The following is a 13,582-nucleotide window of genomic DNA, read 5'->3' as shown; positions in this document are numbered from 1 at the left end:
TGCCCCGGGTTGATGCTGTGAAACGCTCAACCTGCATAGAGGGTGCTCGAATGGCCTTCGCCTGCGTCAAGATGCACTGGATGAAGACCACAGACGTGGCGACCATAGGCCCGCCCGAAGGCAAGGACCACCTCAAGCCAGAGAGGTACTTTGAAGACGTCCTGGCCAGGCCCCGAATAGTAGAGGGCCAGTGCTCTAAGAACGTGATGTTTGAGTAGATGATGCGGGTTGTAAAGACTAATGTTATGAACCCATGGTTGTAATATATTTCTGCCTTTTATCTTAAGCAATTTTCCTCCCGTGCGGCCGTTTAATTCTGAGAGTTGCCAGTCATCGGCTTCAGCCCCTACGTAGATGCTACGGGGGTGTTCGGCGTAACGCGTGTCCGCACTTTATCCAAGGTCTTGGTCCGTAAAGGAGGCGTCTGCGGGGCGAACTAGGCAATCAGACTATGCGACTTTATTACTTTCACTTAGCCATAGGAGTTTGATACTGGAGCTAAGTACTAGCCCCTTGTGCGTGTGCAGCGATCCGAACTAAGGTGCCTTTTTCCATGCGGCTGGACGAAGACCAGCCCCTCGTATAACATGGAGTGAGCCGCTATCGATTTGTAGTAAGTCACCGAACCGCCGACCAGCTCTCGCTTTATCATGACAGTTAGTTTTCGGCTTTCTCTACTAAGGTATTTGACCGGACGAACCAGAAATACAATCACAGTAGTTCTCCCTTTACTACCTTAGCTGAACGAGCGGAACGTAAGGTGGTAACCACAGGAGCCGGGCAACCTAACTATAGACCAAAGACATGATTCGGAGCCGATGCATATAGTGCGATATTCGGGACGGCGAAGAGTACCCTATAGGTGTTTGAACTTGAAAATGTGTGGACCCGAATACAACCCCCGGTGTTAAGGCCGGATTAAAGCATGTGTGGCAATCTGAAATAAGGAGGGAATACAGATGACACAATAAATTAGTACCGAACAAAAGTGGTGGTCAACTGTTTCCTTTATATCCTGAGTAATACGTTGAGGCGTGCTATTACAGATAGTGCCATTAATATCAAGGCTATTTTACATGCCAAGAATTTACACAAGGAAAAGTTTTACACAGGGCCTAAAAGCAATGGTTTGAAGATCCCAGTGGTGCCCTGCCACACGTCTGCGTCGTTTCTCCTTGGTGAGAAATCCTTTGATAGGAGGGGTAGATGGTCATCTATAAGAGAGGGGAGCCCCTGTACAACCGTAGAGTAAGTAGGTTTTTAATGAACCTGTAGCAAAAGAAGAAAGAAAAAGAACAAGAGAAAAAAAGGTTGAGGTCCGAATAGGGTCGAGCTGTATTATGAACCTGATCCGCAGTGTGCCTCCGGCGCTGCCCAAGGTATTTTAAGTGCGTAATTATGCACATACGGTACATATACTGCAACCTTATTGGGCGATCGGCGGAGGCTGATATGCTATTCAAGCTCCGAATCTGCCAAGCTGTCATGCTGTAGTGTAGATCGGACTCGCTTGGCGGTGTCGTGGGTCTTGAGGACCGATGAGCTGTTTGGCTTGATGAGGCCTTTCTGTACCTCGGCTGCTAGGGCCGTGGTGTGCTCCTTAGTACGGAGGGAGCACTCCATATTTCCATTGATTGTGATGACACCGCGCGGTCCGGGCATTTTGAGCTTTAAGTAAGCATAATGTAGGACTGCATTGAAGTGGGCGAAAGCAATTCGTCTGAGTAGTGCGTGATAGCCGCTGCGAAAAGGGACGATGTCGAAGATCAAATTCTCACTTCGGAAGTTATCTGGAGAGTCGAATACCCCTTCCAGTGTTAAGGAGCCCGTGCAGCGGGCCTCGACGCCCGGTATTACTCCTTTTAAGGTAGTGTTACTAGGCTTGATTCTTGACGGGTCAATACCCATTTTTCGGACTGTGTCTTGGTAAATCAAGTTGAGACTACTGCCGCCGTCCATAAGGACTCTAGTGAGATGGTATCCGTCAATGATGGGATCGAGTACCGGGGCCACCGAACCTCCGTGACGGATACTGGTTGGGTGGCCCCTGCAATCGAAGGTGATTGGACAAGCCGACCATGGGTTGAATTTCGGGACGACCGGCTCGATGGCGTAGACGTCCCTTAGTGCGCACTTGCGCTCCCTTTTGGGGATATGAGTGACATATGTCATGTTCACGGTTTTCACCTCGAGGGGAAACTTCTTCTGTCCCCCGTGCTCGGAGGGCGGGGCTTGTCATCGTCCTCGCTTTGTGGCCCTTTCCCCTTGTGTTCGGTATTTAATTTATCGGCCCGTTTCAAAACTGTAACATCCCAAAATTCTAAATTTTGGAATGTTATAATAAATAGACAGATTTGATTGTTTGTTTGATTGTTGTGTGATTGATTGACTGAATGTGAGTGAAATTCGAACTTTTTGAAAGTTAAATGAGAGGGAATAAAAGGACTTTCCCAAACTTTCATGTTGCATTTATGATCTTCATGAATTCAAATTCTTTTCAAATACAAAACCCCAGAGAGAAGATGACATGACTTCTTCCATTTAAATAAATGAAAAGGGATTTGAAAGGATTTGAATTTTATTTGGAAATATTTTCAATTCAGAAAACTTTAAGCAACTCAATGTCTTTCATGAGAGAAGATAAAATGACTTCTTGAAAACATATGAAATATGAGTTGGAAGTTTAAAAGGATCAAATTTAAAATCCTTTTGAAATTATTTTCAATTTGGAGTTATTTGATTTTTATTCAAATTATTTTTCTCTAAAAATAAAATATATGGAAAATAGGGTAACATGATTCCCTACATCATAAAATTGGAGATAAATAAATTTGAAAGTATTTTTGTATTTTTAAAATGATTTTTATTGGATTTTAGTAGGGCAGTAGCACTCTTAGAATTATTTGAAATGGTGTGGACTTTATTTAACTCTAGAAAAATGTTCAGCTTGTAGGAAATCTTTTTCTGAAAATTTTGATACATTATATGCCTATAGTATTTTTATTTATTTAAGGTTTTCTTTATTTTCTTTGTGCTATTTTAAAAAAATCTTTCCCCGCCGCCGACTGGGCCGGCCCAAGGCCCGACCGCAGCCGAGCAGCGCCGCCCCTCTCATTCCCGAGCGGGAGTCCCGCTCGACCACGCCGCTGCGCCGCCATGGGAGGCCGTGCCCGCCCCGGCCTCTTTTGCCCCCTCGCCCACGCCACGGAGCCGCCCCGCCCTCCTTAAATACCGCGCGCCGCCGACCCCTCTCTCTCCTCGCTTCGCGCCGCATCTTGCGCCGCCGCCGCCACGCATCTCGCCAGAGCCGCCTCCACCCCGCTCCGTCCCGTCGCCGTGGACCGCCGCCGACGCCGCCATCCTCGCCGCAACGCACCGCCCCTCCCGGTGTCTCTGCCCGGCGCCGCCGAGCCCCGGAGCCGTCATCCTGTCCGTAGCCGCCGCCGCCGTCTTCCCTCGTCGCCGGACTCCAACCGTTGCCGGCGTCGAACTCGCTGTGAACCGGTAATAAGCCCGCCCGGTTCACCAGTTTTTTTTTGGGATTAGGTTTTCGTTTAAAAACCCATTTTTTTATTTGGTTAGTTTAAATAGTGAGCGTTCGCTAGTTTAGGTTCTGGAGCGAACAAATTCATTAGATTAGGTTCTGTAACGAACGTTCGTTGTGTAGTATTTTTCTTTTTATTTTTATTTTTCTGCCAGGGACCTAGTTATAGTTGTTTTATTTACAGTTTAGCCCCTGAACTTCAAACCTTCGCTACTTTTCACTCGTTTATCCAAATCCAATGAAACCAACGCCCACTTCTTCGTTATGATCTCCTCTATCCAGTAATCAACCTCAAACATGTTTTTGAAATTTAAAAATTTGAATTAGATCAGATTTGAATTCAAACTTCGTTTGATCGTAACCTGAATTTTATAAGTCCGATTTAGTTGATTCTTTTTGCAAATCGAAGCTCTTGACCTAAAATTTCTGATAAGGCCAAATTCACATAATTTTGGTACTGTTAGAAATTGTTTTATGTTGCAAGAGTTATCTGATTGGTTTTGATGTTTTGTGAATTGTTTTCTTCGATCTTTTGAGTGATTGCTTATGTGTGGTTACTATTGCTTGCTTACGATAGATTGACCGGAGTGTGACGAGTAGAACTATCATGAGTTATGAGCGCGAATGATCTTCATCAACATTGCAGGCAAGTTCACACTTTGATCATACTTTTCATCACCCAGTTTTATTGCATTAGATCAATCCTCAAACAACTGCATGATTAGGATCTGATTAATATGTGGGTTTTGGGAAGTAGATGAGGTAGTACCTATTGTCTTGTTTACTATCAAACCCTTGGGAGTTACTTCTACGTTTGCTTATATTGCTATGCTATGCTCGTAGACGTGGATTGGGTTTGAGTGAATTTTCCATGACAGATGTGAGATTGTTAATTAATGGTTCAACTTAAGGTGGCTACTTAAATAAAGAACTGGGTGGATTGAGGCACCTGGAGAACCCAGTGTTACCTGTATTTTTGGATATCCCGGAGTACCCGTGTGATCATCCTATGGACCGCCACCCAGACTAAAAGGGATCATAAGATTATTCATGCTAGAAACTTCCGTGTGCAGCCACAAGCCATTATGGGCTCTGGCATAGTTGAGTAAGTTGTGTGAGCTCTTGAAGAGGTGGACTAGCAGATGTAGGGGGATTGTAGGTGTAACGGTCTGCCCGGAGTAGAGAGTAAATGCTTCTGAAAGACTGTGTATCGATCATCCATTTCTCAAACACCAAGTAGTGCGAGAAATCCAACGGAGGAGATCGAGTCTTGTGGGGAAAAGTGCACAAACCTCTGCAGAGTGTACAAACTAATCATGATTAGCCGTGTCCCCGGTTATGGACATCTTGAGTATCTAGTTCTTGGATTATCATGTGAATCTCATCATCATGTTACTTAATTTAATTTGATTGGGTTAATCACGTTCTTAATTGGGATTGAGTTGGAGGTACCTTCTCAATGTTTAACAACCACCATGATAGTTAAATAAAATCTATTTCTTTGCTGTAGGGAAAAATTGGCTTTTCGCAAAAACATTATAACCATAGAGCTTTTTCCACCAGCCATATTTGCATGTAGTGATAGCCTTTGTTCATCATTTCTCTATGGTGTGAATTTGCCAGTACATTCAATGTAGTGACCCTTTGTGGCTACAACGTCTCATGTTGCAAGAGTCTTACGACGAGTAAGTGATACGTTAGGGTTACGATTTCTACACTCAACTTTGCCGTTGGTGTTGATGGGAATCCACAACCTTGTTACTTCCGCTATTTGGATTGAGGTAATAGTATTTACGTTACTTTATACATGTGATTTACCTCTGTTATAAATCCTTGAGTACTGTGTGTGTCAGCATACCGATCCAGGGATGACACTTAAGCACAGAGACTTGACCGTCTGAGGTCGGGTCGCTACAAGCTGGTATCAGAGCACATGTTGACTGTAGGACGTGACCCTAGAAACTAGCAAGCCCATAGGAAAAGATTTTTTCTCTAAAACTTTCTTTTTCAAAAAGATCTTTTACCTCTCTTTTCTTCTAAGCTTATTCAAATATTCCCTTTAGTGTGACCATATCCCTTTCCCCTTTTGACCACTCGAAGATTCGACTGATGAGACCACTCCAAGAAGTACAAGATATCGGACAACTAAGATCACTTCGGAATGAAGAGGATTTTACCGTGTATTATAATAATGGAAACTACAACTGTTGAAGACTCTGAAGACTAGGAGAATTGGAGACTCTGAAGAATTCCCAGATTTTTATGACCTAGGAAGGCTACCCTTATGGAACTTGGCAGACTATGGAAGATGTCAATACCCGAGATCAAGTTGTATCGGAGAAAGACCTGAGCATGGAGAGTTAAAAACTCAAAGTTCTGTCAAGGAAAACCCTAAGGCAGGAGATATCAACTATGGAGAGATAGCTCATGGAAATGACAAGAGCAGAAACATGGCTATCCATGATGTTATCGCCCGCTTATGCTATTGTCACCGTGCTGAGTTAAGCATGCATATGCATGGAAGGATTGGATGGTAGAAGGCTGATGGAGCACCTACCAGCAAGACGAAGTTTTAACCTTAGCTGGTGTATCACCGGGATCTGGAGCATTACATCAGGAAGTTTAAAGATGAACCTTCAGGAAGCAGTATTCGACAAGTAAGCATTTCGTGAAGGACTCATGACCCAGAAGCTGAAAGTAGCCATGATGGAGGAGCAAAACCTCGAGACATCAAAGATTCGTGATGAACTGAAGGACAGTAGGATCATGGTCCATGTCGAGGTTGATGAAACCCAGAAGTTTGGAATGCAACTCCAGAATATTCAAGGATGTCACGAGAGACTTTGAGTCAACATAGACGATCTGGCAAAAGAACTTAAGAAGGACAAGCATGATTGGAAGAAGCCATTGGAGGCATGAACAAGACTTGAAGAGTTTGATGATGTTGAAGATTTATTGACCTTTAGAAGACCAAACCCCTGTTATACCTATGTTAGATGCGACGTTTGTGAGCTGTCATTTGTTTGTTGTTTTTCCGACAGCCACAATAAAAACCTGTCTCTTCAAAACTATTGTTTGCATTGTGTGTATCCCTCTCTACCTCTCTTATCTCACCCCAAACCCATGGACCCAATAGAGGATGAATGGAGATGAGATTGTATTTTCTAGACCAATGAGTCAATTGGAGACGGACCGATGGATTCAGAACATGGAGGATCACATGGAGAATAACCCTATAGCCGGAAAGGATATGACCCAGCATGCTCTTGAGTGCTTTGAAAGAGGTGCCACTACCTGGTAGAGGATGTACCAAACCATCAATGGATGGCAAGGAGTAACCACTTGGAAGGGTTTTAAGTGGACTTTGTTAAAGTCTTGGCTTGTGTCCCGGAAATTGAGGCCTTATGGAAAGGATATGAAGAAACCTTGTGCATACAAGCTTTGTGGAGAAATAGGACACAACCATAAAGAAAACAAGGACGAATACCCTCATAATCGGAGGATTACCAAAGGAGTTAGCCGAGGATCTCAGGGAACTTCGGTTGGAGATTGTTCCCAAAGGTTTTGTTGCAGCAAGGGAAGTTCAGTCTACATTGTTGGGAAAGATCCGTGAAGCTCAGAAGGATGACAAAGAGATTGCTGAAGTAAAAGAGAGGATGAGCAAAGGAAAGGCCAAAGGTTTTCGTAAGGATGAGCACGACACCTTATGGTTCGAGGACCGTGTATATGTGCCCAATAATGCAAAGATCAGGAAGTTAATACTTCAGGAGGCTCATGACTCACCATACTCGATTCGCCCTGGAAACACCAAGATGTATTTGTATTTGAAGGAGCGTTTCTGGTGGACTGGTATGAAGAAGGATATTGCGGAGTATGTAGTCGTAGGTGATGTATGCCAGAGAGTAAAGGCAGAGCATCAGAAGCCAGCCGGATTACTACAGCCTATGCCGATACCCGAATGGAAGTGGGATAAGCTTGGCATGGATTTCATTACCGGATTTCCCAGAACCCGATCGGGATATGATTCTATCTGGGTAGTAGTTGATTCGCTTGACCAAAGTGGCTCACGTTATCCAAGTGAAAACCACCTATACAAGTGTGAAGTTGGCCAAGATATATTTGACCAGGATCGTATGTCTGCATGGAGTTCCGAGGACCATCGTATCAGATAGAGGAACACAATTTACCTCAAAGTTTTGGAATCAGCTGCACCAGACTTTGGGTACTAGGCTAGAGTTCAGTACGGCCTTTCATCCGCAGATAGATGGATAGACCGAGAGAGTCAATCAGATTCTGGAGAACATGTTGAGAGCGTGTGCGCTAGATTATGGATCTAGTAGGGATGATAATCTACCTTACGCGGAGTTCTCATACAACAACAGTTACCAAGCCAGTTTGAAGATGGCCCCTTTTGAAGCTTTGTTTGGGAGAAGGAGCCAGACACCGTTGATGCGGGATGAAGTTGGAGAACATCAGTTGTTTGGACCAAATGTGATCAAGGAGTCAGAAGAGAATGTTAAGTTGATTCAAGATAGACTGAAGGTAGCTCAGTTCAGGCAGAAGAGTTATGCAGACTCAAAAATGCAAGGAGGTAGTCTATGAAATTGGAGACAGAGCATGTCTTCGTGTGTCCCCTCTGCGAGGAATTAAATGATTTGGAGTTAAGGGAAAGTTAGCCCCGAGATTTGTAGGACCATACCAAGTTTTGGAGCGTATGGGAGAAGTGGCCAACAAGTTGGAGTCACCCGAAGGACTGTTAGGAGTTCATGATATGTTTCATGTTTCCCAGTTGAAGAAGTGCCATGCAGAGATGGCCAATATTCCCCTGTAAGGATGCTTGACCCTGGAAAGGATAATGATGTTCCACGAAGTGGAGTATGGACTTCATAAGTATAAGTTTTTTTTATCTCGGTATGTGGGATATCCCCCGAGGATGAAGAGATTAATTACTATTGGATATAAAGGAGGTATGATGTTGGAAATATGGATCAATGGAAATTCCATAATGAGTCTGAGTAATCATGTCCTAGTTTGGTGCTAATAGAAGGAAGGAAGACAGTACAATTGGATGGATTTAAGAATACTAGGAAGTTGGATGTTGGATTAAGGATCAGTTTCCCCGATGATGAGTTCAAGGTTTACCAGTGATGAGATGGGCCATAACCCACAGGCCCCAGGACCTGCCAAGAAGCAAGCACATTCTTGCTGAAGGAAAAACCCTGGAAGAAGTTACGATTTTATCAACAGACGATTTTATAGGAGTAACGCAAAACCTGAGAGTTGTGAAGAAATGATAGATGTTTGTGTGGCTTGCAAAATCAATGGATTTTTCTGAACTTGGTTCGTCGACAAGAGAAATTCTGCAATGCTTGTGAGGATGACCAAGTGTTAGAATGCGAGATTCACTAAACCGTATACAGGGTAATGATTTGGGTGCGGGATGGATTGATCACCATACCGACTTACTCTTATTATTCGCCTTGCTATGTGGGATGGTAAATCTGAGTGACTTACCTATAGTAGAGAGACGACGATCAAAACCCTGTTTAAACCTTAGAATGGTATAAGTATTTTTCCCTTGTACAAGGCAGTTTTTGCCAACCGTAGGTTATACGGTGAGGATCAACCCAGACCCATTTCCTGCAGGAGAAAGCATAAATAGTTGACCCCCATGAGATATCGATAGTAGCTTAGAATTGGCGCCAGACCCGTCAGCTATGAAGACCCAGTCTTGGAATAACCTTACCAAGATGAAAGGACAGAACAATTGAGGAAAAGGTTATGCCGCTACCCAAAGAGCCAGAGAAGGAATTTTCTTGAAAATTTGAGAAGACCGGCCCCGTCAAGAATAAGGATGGAGTATATGAGTACTGATGGGACCATAACAATGTTTCTAAGGGTGGTAGCACCCCGACCCCCTGGGATGATCGATGGATTTTGAGAAGAACCCAAACCTAACCTATTTCTTGCTAGCCTCTCCCAATCTCGAGGACGAGATTCCTTTTAAGGGTGGTAGGTTTGTAACACCCAAAATTCTAAATTTTGGAATGTTATAATAAATAGATAGATTTGATTGTTTGTTTGATTGTTGTGTGATTCATTGACTGAATGTGAGTGAAATTCGAACTTTTTGAAAGTTAAATGAGAGGGAATAAAAGGACTTTCCCAAACATTCATTTTGCATTTATGATCTTCGTGAATTCAAATTCTTTTCAAATACAAAACCCTAGAGAGAAGATGACATGACTTCTTCCATTTAAATAAATGAAAAGGGATTTCAAAGGATTTGAATTTTATTTGGAAATATTTTCAATTCAGAAAACTTTAAGCAACTCAATGATTTTCTTGAGAGAAGATAAAATGACTTCTTCAAAACATATGAAATATGAGTTGGAAGTTTAAAAGGATCAAATTTAAAATCCTTTTGAAATTATTTTCAATTTGGAGTTATTTGATTTTTATTCAAATTATTTTTCTCCAAAAATAAAATATATGGAAAATAGGGTAACATGATTCCCTACATCAGAAAATTGGAGATAAATAAATTTGAAATTTTGTATTTTTAAAATGATTTTTATTGGATTTTAGTAGGGCAGTAGCACTCTTAGAATTATTTGAAATGGTGTGGACTTTATTTGACTCTAGAAAAATGTTCAGCTTGTAGGAAATATTTTTCTGGAAATTTTGAAATATTATATGCCTATAGTATTTTTATTTATTTAAGGTTTTCTTTATTTTCTTTGCGCTATTTTAAAAAAATCTTTCCCCGCCGCCGACTGGGCCGGCCCAAGGCCCGACCGCAGCCGAGCAGCGCCGCCCCTCTCCTTCCCGAGCGGGAGTCCCGCTCGACCACGCCGCTGCGCCGCCATGGGAGGCCGTGCCCGCCCCGGCCTCTTTTGCCCCCTCGCCCACGCCACGGAGCCGCCCCGCCCTCCTTAAATACCGCGCGCCGCCGACCCCTCTCTCTCCTCGCTTCGCGCCGCATCTTGCGCCGCCACCGCCACGCATCTCGCCGGAGCCGCCTCCACCCCGCTCCGTCCCGTCGCCGTGGACCGCCGCCGACGCCGCCATCCTCCTCGCCGCAACGCACCGCCCCTCCCGGTGTCTCTGCCCGGCGCCGCCGAGCCCCGGAGCCGTCATCCTGTCCGTAGCCGCCGCCGCCGCCGTCTTCCCTTGTCACCGGACTCCAACCGCTGCCGGCGTCGAACCCGCTGTGAACCGGTAATAAGCCCGCCCGGTTCACCAGTTTTTTTTGGGATTAGGTTTTCGTTTAAAAACCCATTTTTTTATTTGGTTAGTTTAAATAGTGAGCGTTCGCTAGTTTAGGTTCTGGAGCGAACGAATTCATTAGATTAGGTTCTGTAACGAACGTTCGTTGTGTAGTATTTTTCTTTTTATTTTTATTTTTCTGCCAGGGACCTAGTTATAGTTGTTTTATTTACAGTTTAGCCCCTGAACTTCAAACCTTCGCTACTTTTCACTCGTTTATCCAAATCCAATGAAACCAACGCCCACTTCTTCGTTATGATCTGCTCTATCCAGTAATCCAACTCAAACATGTTTTTGAAATTTAAAAATTTGAATTAGATCAGATTTGAATTCAAACTTCGTTTGATCATAACTTGAGTTTTATAACTCCGATTTAGTTGATTCTTTTTGCAAATCGAAGCTCTTGACCTAAACTTTCTGATAAGGCCAAATTCACATAATTTTGGTACTGTTAGAAATTGTTTTATGTTGCAAGAGTTATCTGATTGGTTTTGATGTTTTCTAAATTGTTTTCTTCGATCTTTTGAGTGATTGCTTATGTGTGGTTACTATTGCTTGCTTACGATAGATTGACCGGAGTTTGACGAGTAGAACTATCAAGAGTTATGAGTGTGAATGATCTTCATCAACATTGCAGGCAAGTTCACACTTTGATCATACTTTTCATCACCCAGTTTTATTGCATTAGATCAATCCTCAAACAACTTCATGATTAGGATCCGATTAATATGTGGGTTTTGGGAAGTAGATGAGGTAGTACTTATTGTCCTGTTTACTATCAAACCCTTGGGAGTTACTTCTACGTTTGCTTATATTGCTATGCTATGCTCGTAGACGTGGATTGGGTTTGAGTGAATTTTCCATGAAAGATGTGAGATTGTTAATTAATGGTTCAACTTAAGGTGGCTACTTAAATAAACAACTGGGTGGATTGAGGCACCTGGAGAACCCAGTGTTGCCTGTATTTTTGGATATCCCGGAGTACCCGTGTGATCATCCTATGGACCGCCACCCAGACTAAAAGGGATCATAAGATTATTCATGCTAGAAACTTCCGTGTGCAGCCACAAGCCATTATGGGCTCTGGCATAGTTGAGTAAGTTGTGTGAGCTCTTGAAGAGGTGGACTAGCAGATGTAGGGGGATTGTAGGTGTAACGGTCTGCCCGGAGTAGAGAGTAAATGCTTCTGAAAGACTGTGTATCGATCATCCGTTTCTCAAACACCAAGTAGTGCGAGAAATCCAACGGAGGAGATCGAGTCTTGTGGGGAAAAGTGCACAAACCTCTGCAGAGTGTACAAACTAATCATGATTAGCCGTGTCCCCGGTTATGGAGATCTTGAGTATCTAGCTCTTGGATTATCATGTGAATCTCATCATCATGTTAATTAATTTAATTTGATTGGGTTAATCACGTTCTTAATTGGGATTGAGTTGGAGGTACCTTCTCAATGTTTAACAACCACCATGATAGTTAAATAAAATCTATTTCTTTGCTGTAGGGAAAAATTGGCTTTTCGCAAAAACATTATAACCATAGAGCTTTTTCCACCAGCCATATATGCATGTAGTGATAGCCTTTGTTCATCATTTCTCTATGGTGTGAATTTGCCAGTACATTCAATGTACTGACCCTTTGTGGCTGCAACGTCTCATGTTGCAAGAGTCTTACGACGAGTAAGTGATACGTTAGGGTTACGATTTCTACACTCAACTTTGCTGTTGGTGTTGATGGGAATCCACAACCTTGTTACTTCCGCTATTTGGATTGAGGTAATAGTATTTACGTTACTTTATACATGTGATTTACCTCTGTTATAAATCCTCGAGTACTATGTGTGTCAGCATACCAATCCAGGGATGTCACTTAAGCACAGAGACTTGACCGTCTGAGGTTGGGTCGCTATGAAAACCCAGTAGTTTCTGTTGGTGTGGTTAGTAGGCTTGTCAGGGTTGCCATGGATTTGACAAGGCCTATCCAATATTTTATCCAAGTTGGACACGCCGTCCCTATTTCCTTTGAACGGCTTCTTCCGCTGACCGGTTTTGGAGCCGCTGAATCCGGCGTTGACCGCCGTATCCTCGGTTTCTTCATTGTTGTTCCGACGCTTATTTTTTCTACGTCGAGGCCTTCCATTGCCATCCCTGGCTTCAGAGGTGCCAGGGTTGCTAGTACTGTTGCTTCTAGGAGCCAACCAGCTATCTTCGCCCGCACGGAAGCGGGTCATGAGTGCAGTCAAAGGTGCCATTGTCTTTGGCTTTTCCTGACCGAGGTGTCGGGCAAGCCATTCATCGTGGATGCTGTTTTTAAATGACGCTAAGGCTTCGACTTCCGGACAGTCAAGAATTTGGTTCTTTTTTATTAAGAACCGAGTCTAGAGTTTGCGGGTTGACTCTCCGGGTTGCTGGACTATGTGACTTAGGTCATTAGCGTCCGGTGGCCGGACATAAGTGCCCTGAAAGTTGTCCCGGAAAGCATCCTCTAAATCCTTCCAACTGCCAATGGAGTTCTCTGGGAGGCTATTCAACCAGTGCCATGCTGGCCCTTTTAGCTTTAGAGGGAGGTATTTGATGGAATGGAGATCATCACCGCGAGCCATGTGAATGTGGAGAAGAAAATCTTCAATCCAAACTGCGGGATCCGTCGTTCCATCGTATGCCTCGATGTTTACGGGTTTAAACCCTTCCGGAAACTGGTGCTGCATTACCTCATCGGTAAAGCACCTGGGGTGCGCAGCGCCTCTATATCAAGTAACATCACGACGTAGTT

This window comes from Aegilops tauschii, chromosome 4 (genome assembly GCF_002575655.3).
Source record: "Aegilops tauschii subsp. strangulata cultivar AL8/78 chromosome 4, Aet v6.0, whole genome shotgun sequence".
Classification (NCBI taxonomy): domain Eukaryota; kingdom Viridiplantae; phylum Streptophyta; class Magnoliopsida; order Poales; family Poaceae; genus Aegilops; species Aegilops tauschii.
The sequence above is the reverse complement of the archived record's forward strand: the minus strand, read 5'-3'. Positions refer to the sequence as shown.